The sequence below is a fragment of the Triticum aestivum genome, chromosome 3A, assembly GCF_018294505.1.
Source record: "Triticum aestivum cultivar Chinese Spring chromosome 3A, IWGSC CS RefSeq v2.1, whole genome shotgun sequence".
Taxonomy (NCBI): domain Eukaryota; kingdom Viridiplantae; phylum Streptophyta; class Magnoliopsida; order Poales; family Poaceae; genus Triticum; species Triticum aestivum.
The window spans coordinates 183,127,015-183,144,431 of NC_057800.1; positions in this window are offsets into that span (position 1 = coordinate 183,127,015).

Consider the following 17,417-nt stretch of genomic DNA (forward strand, 5'->3'; position numbering starts at 1 on the left):
ATGATATATACATGGTGGACACACCCAAAGAAGGCAATGGCGACGAGACATCGGAGGATGACCCCTCCAAGAAGCAACCCAAGCGCCGACGTCAGCGGCGCCGCTCTAAGTCCCGCCAAGGCAAAAGCGGTGATACCAGCACCGGAGATAATAGCACTCCGGAAAGTGCCGAAGACAACAACAATCCCCTCTAGCAAGATTTAGAGTAGGAGGATGGAGAAGCCAGCCCTCCCGAGAGAGTGGTAGACGGAGAGGCGGAGGATGATAATTACATGCCTCCCTCCGAAGACGAGGCAAGCCTCGACGACGACGAATTCGTCGTACCTAAGGATCCCGTCGAACAAGAGCGCTTCAAGCGCTGGCTTATAGCCACGGAAAATAGCCTCAAGAAAAAGCAGCAGCAGCTTCAAGCTGATCAAGATTTGCTAGCTGACAGATGGACTGAAGTCCTTGCGGACGAGGAATATAAACTCGAACGCCCCTCCAAGAGTTACCCAAAGTACAGGTTGCTACCCCGACTGGAGGAGGAAGCACCAAAACCTACATCTCCAGCGTATGACGCGGCTGATCGGCCACCTCGTGGCCGCGACAGAGAGGCATTCCAGCCAAAAGCTCAGCTCACACCCCGACGCCATTCAAATAAAAAGGCATGGGGAAATACGCCAGACCTACGGGATGTATTGGAGGACAAAGCAAAACATGCAAGATCGATCTACGGATCACGAGGGCGCGCCACTACGCGAGACGATAATCGTCACGCCAGATACAGTAAAAGTAAGTCTGACCGGGCCGATCACAGCGGGCAAGACTCTCTTGAGCTGCGTCGCGCTATAGCCCAGTACAGAGGCGCCGCACACCCCCTATGCTTCATAGGCGAAGTAAGGGATCATCAAATCCCAGAGGGTTTCAAACCCGTAAATATAGAATTATACGACGGCACAACAGATCCCGCGGTATGGATCGAGGATTTCCTCCTGCACATCCACATGGCCCGCGGTGATGACCTACACGCCATCAAATACCTCCCACTCAAACTCAAGGGACCAGCTCAGCATTGGCTCAACAGCTTGCCAGCAGAGTCCATTGGCTGTTGGGAAGATCTGGAAGCCGAATTCTCGACAAATTTCAGGGCACTTATGTGCGACCACCAGATGCCGATGACTTGAGCCACATAATTCAGCAGCCAGAGGAATCGGCCAGGCAATTCTAGACACGGTTACTAACAAAGAAAAATCAAATCGTCGACTCTCCGGATGCATAGGCCCTAGCAGCTTTTAAGCACAACATCCACGACGAGTGGCTCGCCCAGCACCTTGGCCAGGAAAAGCCAAAATCTATGGCAGCCCTCACGACACTCATGACCCGCTTTTGCGCGGGAGAGGAAAGCTGGCTAGCTCGCAGCAATAACATACCAAAGAACCATGGTACATCGGATACCAAGGACAGCAATAGCAAGTCACGTCGCAACAAACATAAGCGTCGCATCAACAAGGACAATACCGAGGATACGACAGTCAATGCCGGATTCAAAGGCTCTAAACCCGGTCAACGGAAAAAGCCATTCAAAAGAAGCACTCCGGGCCCGTCCAGTTTGGACCGCATACTCGATCACTCGTGTCAAATACATGGCACCCCCGACAAGCCAGCCAACCACACCAACAGGGATTGTTGGGTGTTCAAGCAGGCCGGCAAGTTAAATGCCGAAAACAAAGATAAGGGGTCACATAGCGATGACAAGGAGGAGCCCGACAGCCGAACACCGGAGGACAGAAGACGTTCCCCCCGCAAGTGCGGACGGTGAACATGATATACACAACCCACATCCCCAAGAGGGAGCGAAAGCGTGCGCTTAGGGACATATATGCGTTGGATCCAGTAGCCCCAAAGTTCAACCCATGGTCCTCCTATCCGATCGCCTTCGATCGCAGGGACCACCCCACTAGTATCCGTCATGGCAGATTCGCCGCACTGGTCTGAGACCCAATCATTGACGGATTTCACCTCACTTGAGTCCTTATGGATGGTGGCAGCAGCCTGAACCTGCTTTACCAGGACACAGTGCGCAAAATGGGCATAGCCCCCTTGTTGGGGATATTACTACTGGGCGTAAACCGGCCAGGAGTAGCCGGATTAGCTTCATGAAGATTAGAAGCCCATGAAGATGTGAAGATGATGGCGCTTTACGAAGGCCCAAGGCCCAGAAGTGAGTTAAGGCCTGTAGATGTAAACTGACTTGATCATGTAACTTGCTTTGTAAGATAGGAAGAGTGGAGACCGAACCGGGTACGTTTATGATCCGGCTTCGGGACTCTGTAAACCGGCGGGCGTCAACCTATGTATATAAAGGGACGACCCAACAGCAGTTGAGGGAGGGACAACAACTCGAGAGCCAGACAAAGCGGATTCGCTCCCTGGCCTTCGAAACCCTAGAAATACCAATCACAACTAGACGTAGGCTTTTACCTTCCTCAAAGGGCCCGAACTAGTATAAAAATCTCCGTGTCCCCTTGTCCGGTTTAACCCCTTTAAGCTAACTCGTTGTGATGGCTCCACGACTAAGTCCTTTCACAAGGACATCTGCCGTGACAAACCCATGATAGTTGGCGCCCACCGTGGGGCCATCGCACGATGGTTTCGAGTTCTTGAAGGGAAGCTTTGATGGACTCAAGGGATATGCCGTGGGCCGGATAATGAAGAGTCGTCGTGGCAAGCTCTACATCGACAACGCGGGATGGGATCCCGAGGCCGATTCAATTGAATATGGGTACCGGGTCCCCTTTGGTGGGATTCACGTCTTCATCGGCAAGATTGGCGAACCGGCCCCTGAGCCGGACACCTGCACCGACATCATCGAGACGGCTCAGTGTGCAAGTTCTTCGCCGGTTCAGCCCGTGACGAAGCATGTTTTCGTATGTGTCATCCATGGAGCAGAATACGTGGACGGGCCGGCGTCCGAAGGAGAAACCGTCGTCTGCTCCGATGATGAGTCTTCTGGAGAGACCGAATCGCTCTATGAGTTGCAGGATGGCCGGATTGGTGGAGGATCCGAGGGCAACAGTATTCCGGACTCCCTGATCTGCCGAACCGGGCCGCTATCTTCATGGCCGGTACACAGTCGGTGCCTCACTCATCAACTGCTGCAGTAATACTCTCCGGTTCAACAACGGCCACACCGGCGGGGGCAGGAAGCTCTGCACCGTCTCCGGCTCAAGTCCTGTCTGATTTGTTCGACGCTTTGGCAACATCGATGGCCGCAGAGGTGGATGCAGCAGCCAGGGATCAGCACAACACGGAGATTGCAAAGGTAAAGGATCAGATAGCCCAGGCTAAAGCGGACCTGGCAGCGGAGAATGCTAGGATGGCTACAGAACGGGCTGAGTTGGAAGCACAGGCCTACCGGATTAGGCTGGATCAGAATGCTTCTGAAGAAGTCATGAGAAGAAGGTACTGATCGCATCTCCCATTGGGTTATGAGCCAGAAATCTCTTCAACACACCAGGAGCAGGAGCTAGTAACCAACCGATACTGAACCGGGCAGAGGCACCGGGAACAGGAGCGCCGGTTCAACCGCGCACGATGGACCCGCCTCGTTAGAACAACATTGTGCCGCAGTATGTGCCAACACCTCCCGGGCATTATTCCAACCCGTTGTACAATATCGTGGCCGTCGCTTCACGCCTGGCAGCCCTCCCAACCGACGGCGAATCACCAGTTGCGATTGAGGCACATCGGGCTAGAGATCTCCTTCAAACAGTGCTAAACCAGCAGCAGGCATACTCACACAGTCATGAGAGGATTCATTCCACTCACCGTCCGAGCTGGAGCTATAGCAGACACGTTGAGGATGAACCGGCTATGTCAAGCAGCGCATGTCGCCAGAATTCGCCGCGAGGACACAACCCGGCAGGGGGGGTGCTAATGCACAAGATGTTGTGGATCATGGCCACGCGCGTCGGGAGGCCGAGTTAGCAGCTCGACACGGAGCGTGTCAACATACTCCGGTTCACCCTACCGCTTCAGTAGAACTAGGGGTGGTATTCAGTTCCTTAGGTGTGCCGTGTCTCACCCCCGCTTTGCGTAATGTGAGACTGCCCAAGGATTTCAAAGGACCTTGTAAGGTGCCCAATTACACTGCCGATTTGCAACCAGAGGCGTGGGTTCAAAGTTACGAGATGGCAATGGAGATGCTGGAAGTGGACGAAGCAGTATGTGCTAAATACTTCACCATGATGTTGGAGGGAACAACTCGTACTTGGTTAAAGAGCTTACCAACTAACTCTGTTGGATCATGGGCCGAATTGAAGCACCGGTTTATCCAGAACTTCAAAGATACTTGTAAGCAGCCCATGTCGATTGTAGATCTGGCCGCTTGTGTCCAAGAGGAGGGGGAATCCACGACCCATTGGGTAAAGCGGGTCTCAGCAATTTTGCATTCATCGGATCGTATCAATGCAGATACCGCAGTGCTAACATTGGAGAGCAATTGCCGTTTTTTGCCTCTTAAGCAAAAGTTGGGAAGGCTTAAACGTCACTGCAATGATATGTCAACGCTTATGGCCGCTTTGGTTAAATACGCCGATTCAGATACTACCAAGGACCCCGACTCAAAGGAGGACAAGTCGGGGAAAGGGAAGAAGAGCGACAACGCCAAGGGGCAGCAGCATAATCCGGCAGGCCATGGCAACAATGGTAAGCGCAAGGCTGACAACAATTTGGACTTTGTGGCTAACACCAACGCTCAGGAGAATGGTCAGCGACGTAAGGGTAAGCAGCCCCAAAGAGGCGGCGGTTCAGGCCCTAATTTGGAGCGCCTGTTAAATCAACCCTGTCCGAAGCATGGGTCCAAAGAAAAGCCAACATCACATCTTTGGAAGGACTGTTATATCATGCGAGATTTCAAGAACTCCAATATGTTTTAGTATGATAATGGCCCACCCGGTGGTTCAGGAGGTGGTTTCCATGGGCCGGGTTACGGCGGTGGCAGTTCCGGTTCAGGATTTCAGGGTAATCAAACCGGATACAACAATCAAGGGAATCAGGGCAATCAGGGAGGTTACAACCATCAGGGGAACCAGCAGCAGCACCACCAGTCGGGTTATCAGAGCAATCCTAAGCAGTTAGATAGTGGGCAGTACCATGTCTTCACCACTAGTTTGTGCAAACGTGATCAGAAGCTTCACAAGAGGGCAGTAAACTCTGTTGAACCGGCAGTGCCTCAGTATTTGCGCTGGTCTTAGAAGCCCATTTGATGGAGTAGAGAGGATCACCCTCCCGGTTGACAATCTGGGTCATCTGGCTTTAGTGGTGGCCCCTCAAGTTGGGGGATACAAGTTCACTAAGGTACTCATGGACGGGGGAAGCAATATCAACATCCTATATTATGACACCTTCCGCCGCATGGGGTTGACAGATAAGAATCTCAAACCGTCAAACACCGTTTCTCACAGTGTGGTGCCTGGTAAGTCTGCATATCCAGTGGGCAAGATAGCCTTGGAGGTGGCTTTTGGAGATGATCATGATTCAAGATCAGAAACATTGACCTTTGAGGTGGTGAAAATCAAAAGTCCATATCACGCGTTATTTGGGTGGCCGGCTTACGCTAAGTTCATGGCAAGGCCGTGTTACATTTATTTGCATCTTAAAATGCTAGGTTATAAGGGGACCATCACAGTACATGGGAGCAGAAAGGTTGCTTATGCTGAGTCGGTCTGTGCTATGGAGGAGCTGAAGCTTTATAAAGACCAAGTTGATCCGGCAGACATGGCTTCTTTGAAAAAGCCAACTACGGAACACGATCTGGCGTTAAAGTTTAAATCGGCCACAGATACTAAGATGGTTGACTTTGTTCCTGGCGATTCATCCAAATAGTTCAACATCAGCGCTAACCTGGATCCCAAATAGGAAAGCGCGCTCATCGAGTTCATCCATGAGAACCAGGACATCTTTGCACGGAAACCTTCTGACATGCCGGGTGTACCGAGGGAACTCGCTGAGCACACACTCAACATTGATCCTAAGTTTAAACCGGTCCGGCAGTTTCCTCGCCGCTTCAATGAAGAAAGGCGTAAGGCTATCGGTGAAGAGATAGCTCGGTTGTTGGCCGCAGGGTTTATTGTGGAGGTCTTTCATCCAGAATGGTTGGCTAATCCGGTGCTGGTTCTTAAGAAAAACGACACTTGGCGGATGTGTGTGGATTACACAGATTTGAACAAAGCTTGCCCTGTAGACCCCTTTGCCCTCCCTCATATTGATCAGATCATTGATGCTACGGCGGGTTGTGACCGTTTGTGTTTTCTGGATGCTTACTCTGGTTATCATCAGATCAAAATGGCAGTTAAGGACCAGGAGAAGACAGCCTTCATCACTCCTTTTGGAGCCTTCTGTTATGTCTCCATGCTTTTTGGGCTTAAGAGTGCCGAGGCAACTTATCAACATTGTGTCCAGAATTGTCTTCATAAGCAAATTGGGCGTAATGTTCATGCATATGTGGATGATATTGTGATAAAATCCAGAAAGGAGGAAACATTGATAGATGACTTGAGAGAGACCTTCGACAACCTCCGGGTTTACAATATGATGCTCAATCCGGAAAAGTGTTCTTTGGTGTCCCGGCAGGCAAACTCTTGGGATTTCTGGTATCAAGCAGAGGTATTGAGGCTAATCCGGAGAAGATCTCAGCAATCACATCTTTGGCTAAACCAACGTGTATCAATGATGTTCAACGTTTGGCAGGCCAGATTACGGCTTTGAGCCGGTTTATCAGTCGTCTTGGGGAGAAGGTCATTCCTTTATATCATATGCTGAAGAAAACAAATGATTTTGTATGGAGCGAGGCGGCTGATAAAGCATTTGAGGATCTGAAAAGGCAGCTTGTTGAACCGCGTGTACTTGCAGCCCCGATTAACAAGGAGCCGTTGTTGCTATATGTGGCTGCTCATGCCCGAGTTGTTAGCGTGGCTATTGTGGTGGAGCGCAAGGAAGTTGGAAAGGAGTATCCGGTTTAACGTCCAGTTTATTATATCAGTGAGGTGCTCATTGAATCAAAGCAGAGGTATCCACATTGGCAGAAGCTGGTGTATGGAGTGTTTATGGCAAGCCGGAAGCTTAAATACTATTTCCAGGGCCATCCTATCACAATGGTCAGTTCAGCCCCTCTGGGAGACATCATTCAAAACAGAGAAGCAACCGGCCGGATTGCCAAGTGGGCTATTGAGCTTGGACCTAATGGGCTCAAATATATACCTCGCACAGCAATCAAATCCCAAGCACTCATGGACTTTATCAATGATTGGACGGAGTTGTAGGCACCAGAAGAAAAGCCAGATAATATGTACTGGACTATTCACTTTGATGGGTCCAGGCAATTGGAGGGCTCGGGGGCTAGAGTCATACTGTAACGCTCCGGACACACCCGCCAGTGGTCGTTACTCCTGGTGGGATCTAGACTATCCCCAGGCTATTGAGCTTGGACCTGATGGGCTCAAATATATACCTCGCACAGCGATCAAATCCCAAGCACTCGTGGACTTTATCAATGATTGGACGGAGTTGTAGGCACCAGAAGAAAAGCCAGATAATACGTACTGGACTATTCACTTTGATGGGTCCAGGCAATTGGAGGGCTCGGGGGCTGGAGTCATACTGTAACGCTCCGGACACACCCGCCGGTGGTCGTTACTCCTGGTGGGATCTAGACTGTCCCCAGGCTATTGAGCTTGGACCTGATGGGCTCAAATATATACCTCGCACAGCGATCAAATCCCAAGCACTCGTGGACTTTATCAATGATTGGACGAAGTTGTAGGCACCAGAAGAAAAGCCAGATAATACGTACTGGACTATTCACTTTGATGGGTCCAGGCAATTGGAGGGCTCGGGGGCTGGAGTCATACTGTAATGCTCCGGACACACCCGCCGGTGGTCGTTACTCCTGGTGGGATCTAGAATGTCCCCACAGATCAATACAAGTCTTTTCTGCGCACTTTGTCCTCACTCATGCGCACCCGGGAGCAACTTCCCGGTCGGTCACCCATCCTGACACTACTCCAAGCTGAGCACGCTTAACTTTGGAGTTCTGTCCGAATGGGCTACCGGAAAAGAAGGAATTCCTTATTGATATGAGTAGTCTATCATCCCTAATAAGCCAGGCCATCACACATACTAACTTCCCCAAGAGGTGACAAGTTTTGTTATGTCCTCTGTTTAATGTTTCCTTGTACCAACAATGCAGCTGAGTATGAGGCCTTGCTCCATGGTCTTCGGATGGCTAAGGAGATGAACTTAAGCCGGATTAAGTGCTTCGGGGATTCAGATCTGGTGGCTCAACAAGTGTCTGGCACTTGGGATTCAAAAGACCCACTCATGGCTGCCTATCGGCGAGAGGTGGACACAGTGGCTGGTCACTTCAAGGGTTATCAGGTGGACCATATAGACCGGCGCAAGAACGAAGCGGCAGATTCTTTAAGTCGCCTTGGTTCTCAGCGTAAAACGGTTCCACCAAATGTCGTTCTTGACGTTCTACATAATCCGTCAGTCAAGGTTCCAACAGAGGAAGAGTTGGCTATTCCTGATCCGGAGGCTCAATTGGTGGCGGCTTTGCATGTAATACCAGATTGGACAATCCCATATCTGGCTTATATGAACCCGGGCGAGTTACCAGAGGATGAAACTTTGGCCCGTCAGATAATCCGGCGTTCCAAGTCCATGACCATAATCAACGGGGAGTTACATCGTTGCAGCGTCTTAGGAGCAATTCAACATTGTGTTTCTCCTCAAGAGGGTTGTGAGATTTTGCGCGAAATACATGAAGGCGATTGTGGTCACCACGCCGGTTCAAAGTCTTTGGTTGCTAAAGCTTTTCGCCATGGTTTTTATTAGTTGACAGCACATGCTGATGCGGAGGATTTAGTCAAGAGATGTGATGGTTGTCAGAAATTTGCACGCGGAGCTCACATTCCGGCTCAGGAGTTGAGGATGATTCCAATAACTTGGCCATTTGCGACTTGGGGGCTTGATATGGTCAGACCCTTCAAGCGGTCCAAGGACAAAAAGACCCACTTGTTAGTGGCAGTTGATAAATTCACCAAATGGGTGGAGGCGGAGCCAGTCAGTAAGTGTGATGCGGCCATGGCGGTTCAATTCATCAAAAAGGTGATATTCTGGTTTGGCTTTCCACACAGTATTATAACTGATAATGATACTAATCTGTCCAAGCGAGAGATGGAGGAATTTTGTCAACGTGAGCACATCCGGCTTGATATAGCATCAGTGGCTCACCCCCAGTCTAATGGTCAAGCGGAGAGGGCAAATCAAGAAATTTTACAAGGTATCAAGCCCAGGCTTATGGTTCCTTTGAAGCGTACACCGGGTTGTTGGGTTGAGGAGTTACCTTCTGTATTATGGAGCATCAACACCACACCCAATAGGTCTACGGGTTACACGCCTTTCTTCATGGTTTATGGAGCGGAGGCAGTTCTTCCTAGTGACATCCGTCACGACTCGCCCCGTGTGACAGCTTATGTTGAAGCTGATAATGAGAAGGCACGTCAGGATTCCTTGGACCCGTTGGATGAAGAGCATGATCTTGCAGCAGCACGTTCGGCGATTTATCAACAAGATCTCCGACGTTATCACAGCCACCGGGTTAAGACCAGAACCTTTCAAGAAGGCGATTTGGTGCTCCGGCTCATCCAGGATCAGACTGATATGCACAAGTTATCCCCACCTTGGGAGAGACCCTTTGTGGTCAGCAAGAATCTACACAACGGGTCATACTACCTCATTGATGTTTGAGAGCACAAAGACTCACGTAAATCGGAGGAGGAGACCAAGCAGCCGGGGAATATAGCTCTTCTTCGGCCTTACTTTACAGAGAACTGCTAGACGGAGCGAGAGATGAGGCCGAGCAGTTCACTTGTCCATGCCCTAACTTGGCGACGGAGGAGACCTACGACGACGGCGGAGAGGACGATGTCCGCGGTCGGTGTGAAGACGGCGTCGGAGAGGTTGCGGCAGCGAAGCGCTTCGTCGCCGGCGTCGTCGAGAGCTAGCGGTGGCGCTAGGGTTCGTGCGAGGGTGGAAGAAGAGATAGTTACCGCTGTGAGTGTGTATTTATAGGCACAAGGGCGGCACTGTGCTATTACATAGGTGCCCCTGGCGATTCGCATCTAAGGACCGCATGGCTAGTTTGCGGAAGTTTGGGGTTTGTTCCACGTCCCACGCACGCCTGGATTGTCGGGTGGTCGTTCCTGCTTCTCCGGATTTTATGTGGAGGAATGAGCATTGAAAACGGACTTTATGGTTGTCTCTATATCTTCTGCTGACAAGGACGCAGTGAAGACATTCGACAGTTTCAATAGAATGCATATGACTTGGAGAGATAGAGTTTGAGATAGAAAGCATAGAGAAGTTTGGGGTCCGATCACATTCACTTAGTTCAAAAGATTCAACACGAAGATATAGCTATAAGTGAATGGTGTAGAGGACAGAACACTAGCATATATATATATCAACATAGTGAAGATAATCATGAAAATATGTTGAGTTCGAAGCCAAACCAAATGTGAAGACATTGCAAGATAACGCCATGAGTGAAACACTTCAAAATAGAACGTTTGGTGGTGGCGTTACCCACCGTATAGGAAGTATTAGACCCAGACACGGTGCACAATTATCGTGGCGCTCCAAAGTCACATTCCACATTAATGTATTCACACTTAGAATGTATGTCTTCATTGATTGAAGATATACTTCACTTCGTGTGTTGCACATCTAAGTCATCAATATGCATAAGGGTTAGGATGTGTGCCTGATCACAGGACATTTGAGGATTCCAGGATATTTAGCTCACACCGTAACTTGCAAAACCTCTTCTCATCCAAGGGCTTGGTGAAGATATCTACCAATTGCTCTTCAGTGTTGACGTGTATAATATCAATGTCTTCCTTCACAACATGATCTCTGAGAAAGTGATGACGAATTTCAATGTGCTTTGTCTTCGAGTGCTGAACTGGGTTGTTGGCAATCTTGATGGCGCTTTCGTTGTCGTAGTAAAGCGGCACTTGCTTCAGATGAATGCCATAGTCCTTGAGTGTTTGCTTCATCCACAGAAGCTGAGCGCAGCAAGATCTAGCAGCAATGTATTCAGATTCAGCAGTGGAGAGAGATACACAGTTCTGCTTCTTTGAAGACCAACATACAAGTGATCGTCCCAGAAAGTGACATGTGCCTGATGTAGACTTGCGATCAACTTTGTCACCAGCATAATCAGCATCCGAGAATCCAACCAAATCAAACTCTGAGCCCTTTGGATACCATAATCCTAGAGTTGGGGTGTGAGCCAAATATCGAAGAATTCGCTTCACAGCTAAGTGATGCGACTCCTTTGGTGCCGCTTGAAATCGAACACACATGCAAACACTAAGCATAATATCTGGCCTAGATGCACATAAATAAAGTAAAGAACCAATCATGGAGCGGTATACCTTTTGATCGAACTCTTTACCATTGTCGTCAGGACCCAGATGATGTTTGGCTAGCATTGGTGTTGTGAAGCCTTTGCAGTCTTGCATACCGAACTTCTTCAGGCAATCTTTGAGATACTTCTCTTGAGATATGAAGATGCCATTGCATTGTTGTCGTATTTGAAGACCAAGGAAGAACTTCAACTCCCCCATCATGGACATCTGATATTGCTCTTGCATCATATATCCAAACTCTTCACTGTACTTCTGATTTGTGCAGCCGAAGATAATGTCATCCACATATATTTGGCACACAAACAGTTCACCATCATATGTCTTCGTGAAAAGAGTGGGATCTAGGGAACCAGGTATGAAGCCTTTGCTCTCCAGGAAGTATTTGAGTGTGTCATACCAGGCCCTAGGGGCTTGTTTGAGGCCATACTGCGCCTTGTTGAGCTTGTATACCATGTCAGGATGTTTTGGATTTTCAAAGCCAGGCGGTTGTGCAACATACACTTCTTCTTCAATTTTGCCATTGAGAAAGGCACTCTTCACATCCATTTGATATAGAAGAATGTTATGATGATTTGCATAGGCCAGCAGTATGCGTATGGCTTCAAGCCTAGCCACAGGAGCAAATGTTTCATCGAAGTCAATGCCTTCCACTTGAGTATATCCTTGAGCAACGAGACGAGCTTTGTTTTTGACAACTTGACCATGCTCATCTTGCTTGTTGCAGTATATCCATTTGGTGCCTATTATATTGTGCTTCCGTGGATCAGGACGCTTAACCAGTTCCCATACATTATTCAGCTCAAACTGTTGAAGCTCTTCTTGCATAGCTTGAATCCATTCAGGTTCCATGAAGGCTTCTTCAACTTTCTTGGGTTCTGATATTGAGACGAATGCGAAGTGCCCACAGAAATTTGCTAGCTGAGTTGCCCTTGAACGAGTGAGTGGACCAGGTGCATTGATGCTGTCAATTATTCTGTCAATCTGCACTTCATTGGCAACGCGAGGATGTATAGGGCGAAGACTTTGCTCTTGCTGTTCACTGTCGTTGTTGGAAGGAATTTCTTCAGGCTGAGCAATGTCTTCATGTTGATCAGGTGCTAAGATGATAAGTTCTTCTTCAGGATGAGCTTCAGAAGGTATAATATCTCCAGTTCCCATTATCTTGATTGATTCACTAGCTGGAATTTCATCTAGCACATTTGGCAGTTGCTCTCTTTGTGAACCATTTGTCTCATCGAACCGCACATCCACTGTTTCAACCACTTTGTAATGAAAGAGATTGAAGACTCTGTAGGAGTGCGAATCCTTTCCATATCCAAGCATAAAACCCTCATGTGCTTTTGGTGCAAACTTTGAGGTGTGGTGTGGGTCCTTGATCCAGCACCTTGCGCCAAATACTTTGAAGTAACTAACATCTGGCTTCTTGCCAGTTAGGAGTTCATAAGATGTCTTGTTCAGAAGCTTGTGAAGATAAACACGATTGATTGTATGGCATGCAGTGTCAATGGCTTCAGTCCAGAATTTTCTTGGAGTCTTGTATTCATCTAGCATCGTTCTGGCCATCTCAATGAGTGTTCTGTTCTTGCGTTCGACGATGCCATTCTGCTGTGGCGTGTACGGAGCTGAGAATTCATGTGTGATGCCCAAGGTATCAAGATATGTATCAAGGCCAGTGTTCTTGAATTCAGTGCCATTGTCACTTCTGATGTGCTTTATTTTGGCGCCGTAATTGTTCATGGCTCGATTGGCGAAGCGTCTGAAGACATCCTGCACTTCAGTCTTGTAAAGGATTATGTGCACCCAAGTATATCTAGAGTAATCATCAACAATGACAAAGCCATAGAGGCAAGCAGTAGTAGTAAAAGTTGAGTAGTGAGTGGGACCAAAAAGATCCATGTGAAGCAGTTCGAAGGGTCGAGTAGTGGTCATGATTGTCTTCGAGGGATGTTTTGCCCTCGTCATCTTCCCTGCTTCACAGGCACCGCATAAGTGATCTTTCTTGAACTTGACGCCCTCGATGCCTATGACATGTTTCTTCTTCGCAAGGGTGTGGAGGTTCCTCATGCCAGCATGCCCAAGCCTCCGATGCCAAAGCCAGCATTCTGAAGCTTTTGCAAGAAGACATACTGCAAGTTGTGGCCCTGCTGAGAAATCTACCACATACAAATCATCTTTCCGATACCCTTCAAACACTAGAGACTTGTCAGATTCCATTAGTACCAGGCAACGATATTTTCCAAATATTACGACCATGTTCAAATCGCAAAGCATTGAGACAGACATTAAGTTGAAACCAAGGGATTCAACAAGCATGACTTTATCCATGTGTTGATCCTTTGAGATTGCAACTCTACCTAGACCCAATACCTTACTTTTACCAGTGTCAGCAAATGTGATGTGGCTCTTGTCGGATGGACGTAAGGTTGAGTCCATAAGAAGGCTTCTTTTGCCAGTCATGTGATTTGTACACCCACTGTCAATAATCCATTCTGAAGACTTTGAAGACGCTGGTGTCGTACCCTACAGTGCAGTTAGGGGGATAGGCTTCACGAAGAGAATTGTGAAGCAAAAACATTTGACGAACCAGTGGGTTATGAAAACTTAGATCCAGATTAGGACTAATAGGGAGAGTAGCATGCGATTCAGGAACGAAGTACATAATGATGCCATTCGGGCATTTTATCTTGCGCCCTACAAGATTTTTAAGGTCCCCAGCAATAGCGTCAGAAGATTTTGTTTTTCTGCTGGAGACCTTTCCCTGCAAAAGAGAGTTAAGCTTTCTTAACCACCCACATCTTCAAGGGTGGCTTAGAAGCAATAAGTCTAAGTGCAGCATCTGAGAATTTTGGCTTTGAAGCCTTAGCAAACAGTCTTGCAGGTGGACAATAGTACTCATAAGAATAAGCAGAATAATTTTTGGTCATATGAACATGACGGTTTGATGAACCGCTCTCATATTCATATGCCTGAGTATGGTTTCCCTGCAAAACATTTGCGTTAGTGTGACTCAGGTGAGTCCTCTGTTTGTATGAAGCCTTTGGACCGTATGAAGCCTTTGGTCTGAGGTTTGTCTTCTTCAAGTGAGGTGTCATGAAGACATTCACAGGAAGATTTTCCAGACACTTTTTCGGAACCCAGATCTTCTTCATAGGCGGTCCATTCCTGCAGTTAGTACCAATGTACCTGGCAAACACTTCACCATTCTGATTCTTAAACAGTATATAGTTTGCATCAAAGGATTCATCAATGATAATGGGGTTAGCACAAGTGAAGCCAGATAAATTGGATGGATCTGCTGAAGGTTCCTTTGCAGCAACCCACTTGGTTTTGGGGTACTGCTCAGGTTTCCAGTAAGAGCCATCTGCATTTATTTTCCTTACGAACCCAACACCCTCTTTCCTAGGGTTTCGGTTCAGAATCTGCTTCTTGAGGACATCACATAATGTCTGATGTCCTTTAAGACTTTTGTACATCCCTGTTTCAAGCAATGTCTTCAACCTAGCATTCTCATCAGCAATAGCAGTGGTATCCTCAGCAGAGGGGTTAGTTACCACATCAACAGTTGAAGATATTGCAACAGCAGTAGCAGTGGAACATTCAGCAACAGAAGTAGCATTATCACGCTCAATGCATTTAAGACATGGTGGTTCAAATCCTTCCTGAGCGGAACTGATCTGTTCGGCGCGAAGTGACTCGTTTTCCTTTTGAAGATCTTCATGAGCCGCTCTCAATTTCTCAAGTTCTTGCTTCCTTTGAAGATAATCATAGGAAAGCTTTTCATGAGTTGTTGAGAGAGTATCATGACGATCTTCAAGTTCCTGATACTTAACGTGAAGATTTTTTATGTCTTCAATTAAGGATTCAGATCGAGTCATTTCAGCACCCAACAGATCATCGCTTCTGTCTAACAGTTTTTGAATATGTTCCATGGCTTTCTGTTGTTCAGTTGCAATTTTAGCAAGTGTTTTGTAACTGGGTTTTGAATCACAATCAGAGTCATCGTCACTAGATGTTTGATAGTGAGTAGTGCGTTTGTTTACCTTGGCACCGCGTGCCATGAAGCAGTAGGTAGGAGTGGAGTAGTCCTTGTCATTTGCATCGGTGTCGGTGATGAAGTCATTGTCTTCAGTGTTGAAGATGGACTTGGCGACGTATGCTGTAGCCAGACTTGCAATGCCAGAATCAGACTCCTCCTCAGACTCCACCTCTGCCTCCTCAGAAGCGGACTCCTCCTCTGAATCCATTTCCTTGCCAACAAACGCACGTGCCTTGCCAGATGAGCTCTTCTTGTGTGATGAAGACTTTGAGGAAGACTTGGAAGAAGACTTTGTGTATTTCTTCTTCTTCTTGTCGTCAGAGTCATATTCCTTGCTCTTCTTCTTCTTTCTGTTCTCATTGTCCCACTGTGGACACTCAGAGATGAAGTGTCCAGTTTTCTTGCACTTGTGGCATGTTTTCTTCTTGTAGTCATGAGCAGAAGCTTCATCATTCCTTGAGCTTGATCGTGAAGACTTTCTGAAGCCTTTCTTCTTGGTGAATTTTTGGAACTTCTTCACTAGCATTGCAAGTTCCCTTCCAATGTCTTCAGGATCATCAGAACTGCTGTCAGATTCTTCTTCAGATGAGGAAACAGCTTTTGCCTTCAAGGCACGAGTTCGCCCATAGTTTGGACCGTAGATATCTCTTTTCTCAGAAAGCTGAAACTCATGTGTGTTGAGCCTCTCAAGTATGTCAGATGGATCGAGTGTCTTGAAATCAGGACGTTCTTGAATCATCAGGGCTAGGATGTCAAACGAACTATCAAGTGATCTCAGCAGCGTCTTGACGACTTCATGTTTGGTGATCTCAGTAGCGCCGAGGGCTTGAAGCTCATTTGTGATGTCAGTGAGTCTGTCAAATGTGTGCTGGACATTCTCATTGTCATTTCGCTTGAAGCGGTTGAAGAGATTGCGAAGGACACTGATTCTTTGATCTCTCTGGGTTGAGATGCCTTCATTGACCTTGGAGAGCCAGTCCCAGACCAGCTTGGATGTCTTCAAAGCACTCACACGGCCATACTGTCCTTTGGTCAGATGACCACAGATGATGTTCTTGGCAGTAGAGTCCAGTTGAACGAATTTCTTGACATCAGCAGCAGTGACACCTTCTCCAGCCTTGGGAACGCCGTTCTCGACGACATACCATAGGTCGACGTCAATGGCTTCAAGATGCATACGCATCTTATTCTTCCAGTAGGGATATTCAGTTCCATCGAAGACGGGGCACGCAGCGGAGACTTTAATTATCCCTGCAGTCGACATAGCTAAAACTCCAGGTGGTTAAACCGAATCACACAGAACAAGGGAGCACCTTGCTCTGATACCAATTGAAAGTGCGTTATATCGACTAGAGGGGGGGTGAATAGGCGATTTTTATGAAAGTCTTCAAAACGTGGAAGTTATGAAGACAAACAGTAGAGATATGCCTATTACTATGCAGCGGAAGTTAGACTACACTAGGCAAGCCATGGTCAAGTATCAACAGAGTGAAAGCACAGTGACAAATAGCTGTAGTGTAATTAGGATCAGGTAGGAAGATACTATGAAGCCAAACAGATCATACACTCACGTTGTGAAGACAAAAGATAGAACAGACACGCAATGACTTCACAATGAGTGATCAGTAAGTAAAAGGAAGTGAAGATGAAACCAGTGACTCGTTGAAGACAATGATGTGTTGGACCAGTTCCAGTTGCTGTGACAACTGTACGTCTGGTTGGAGCGGCTAGGTATTTAAACCTTAGGACACACAGTCTCGGACACCCAGTCCTGAACACGCAGCTCAGGACACCAAGTCCTCACCGTATTATCCTTGAGCTAAGGTCACATAGTCCTCGCCCAATCACTCTGGTAAGTCTTCAAGGTAGACTCCCAAACCTTCACAGACTTCGTTCACTGGCAA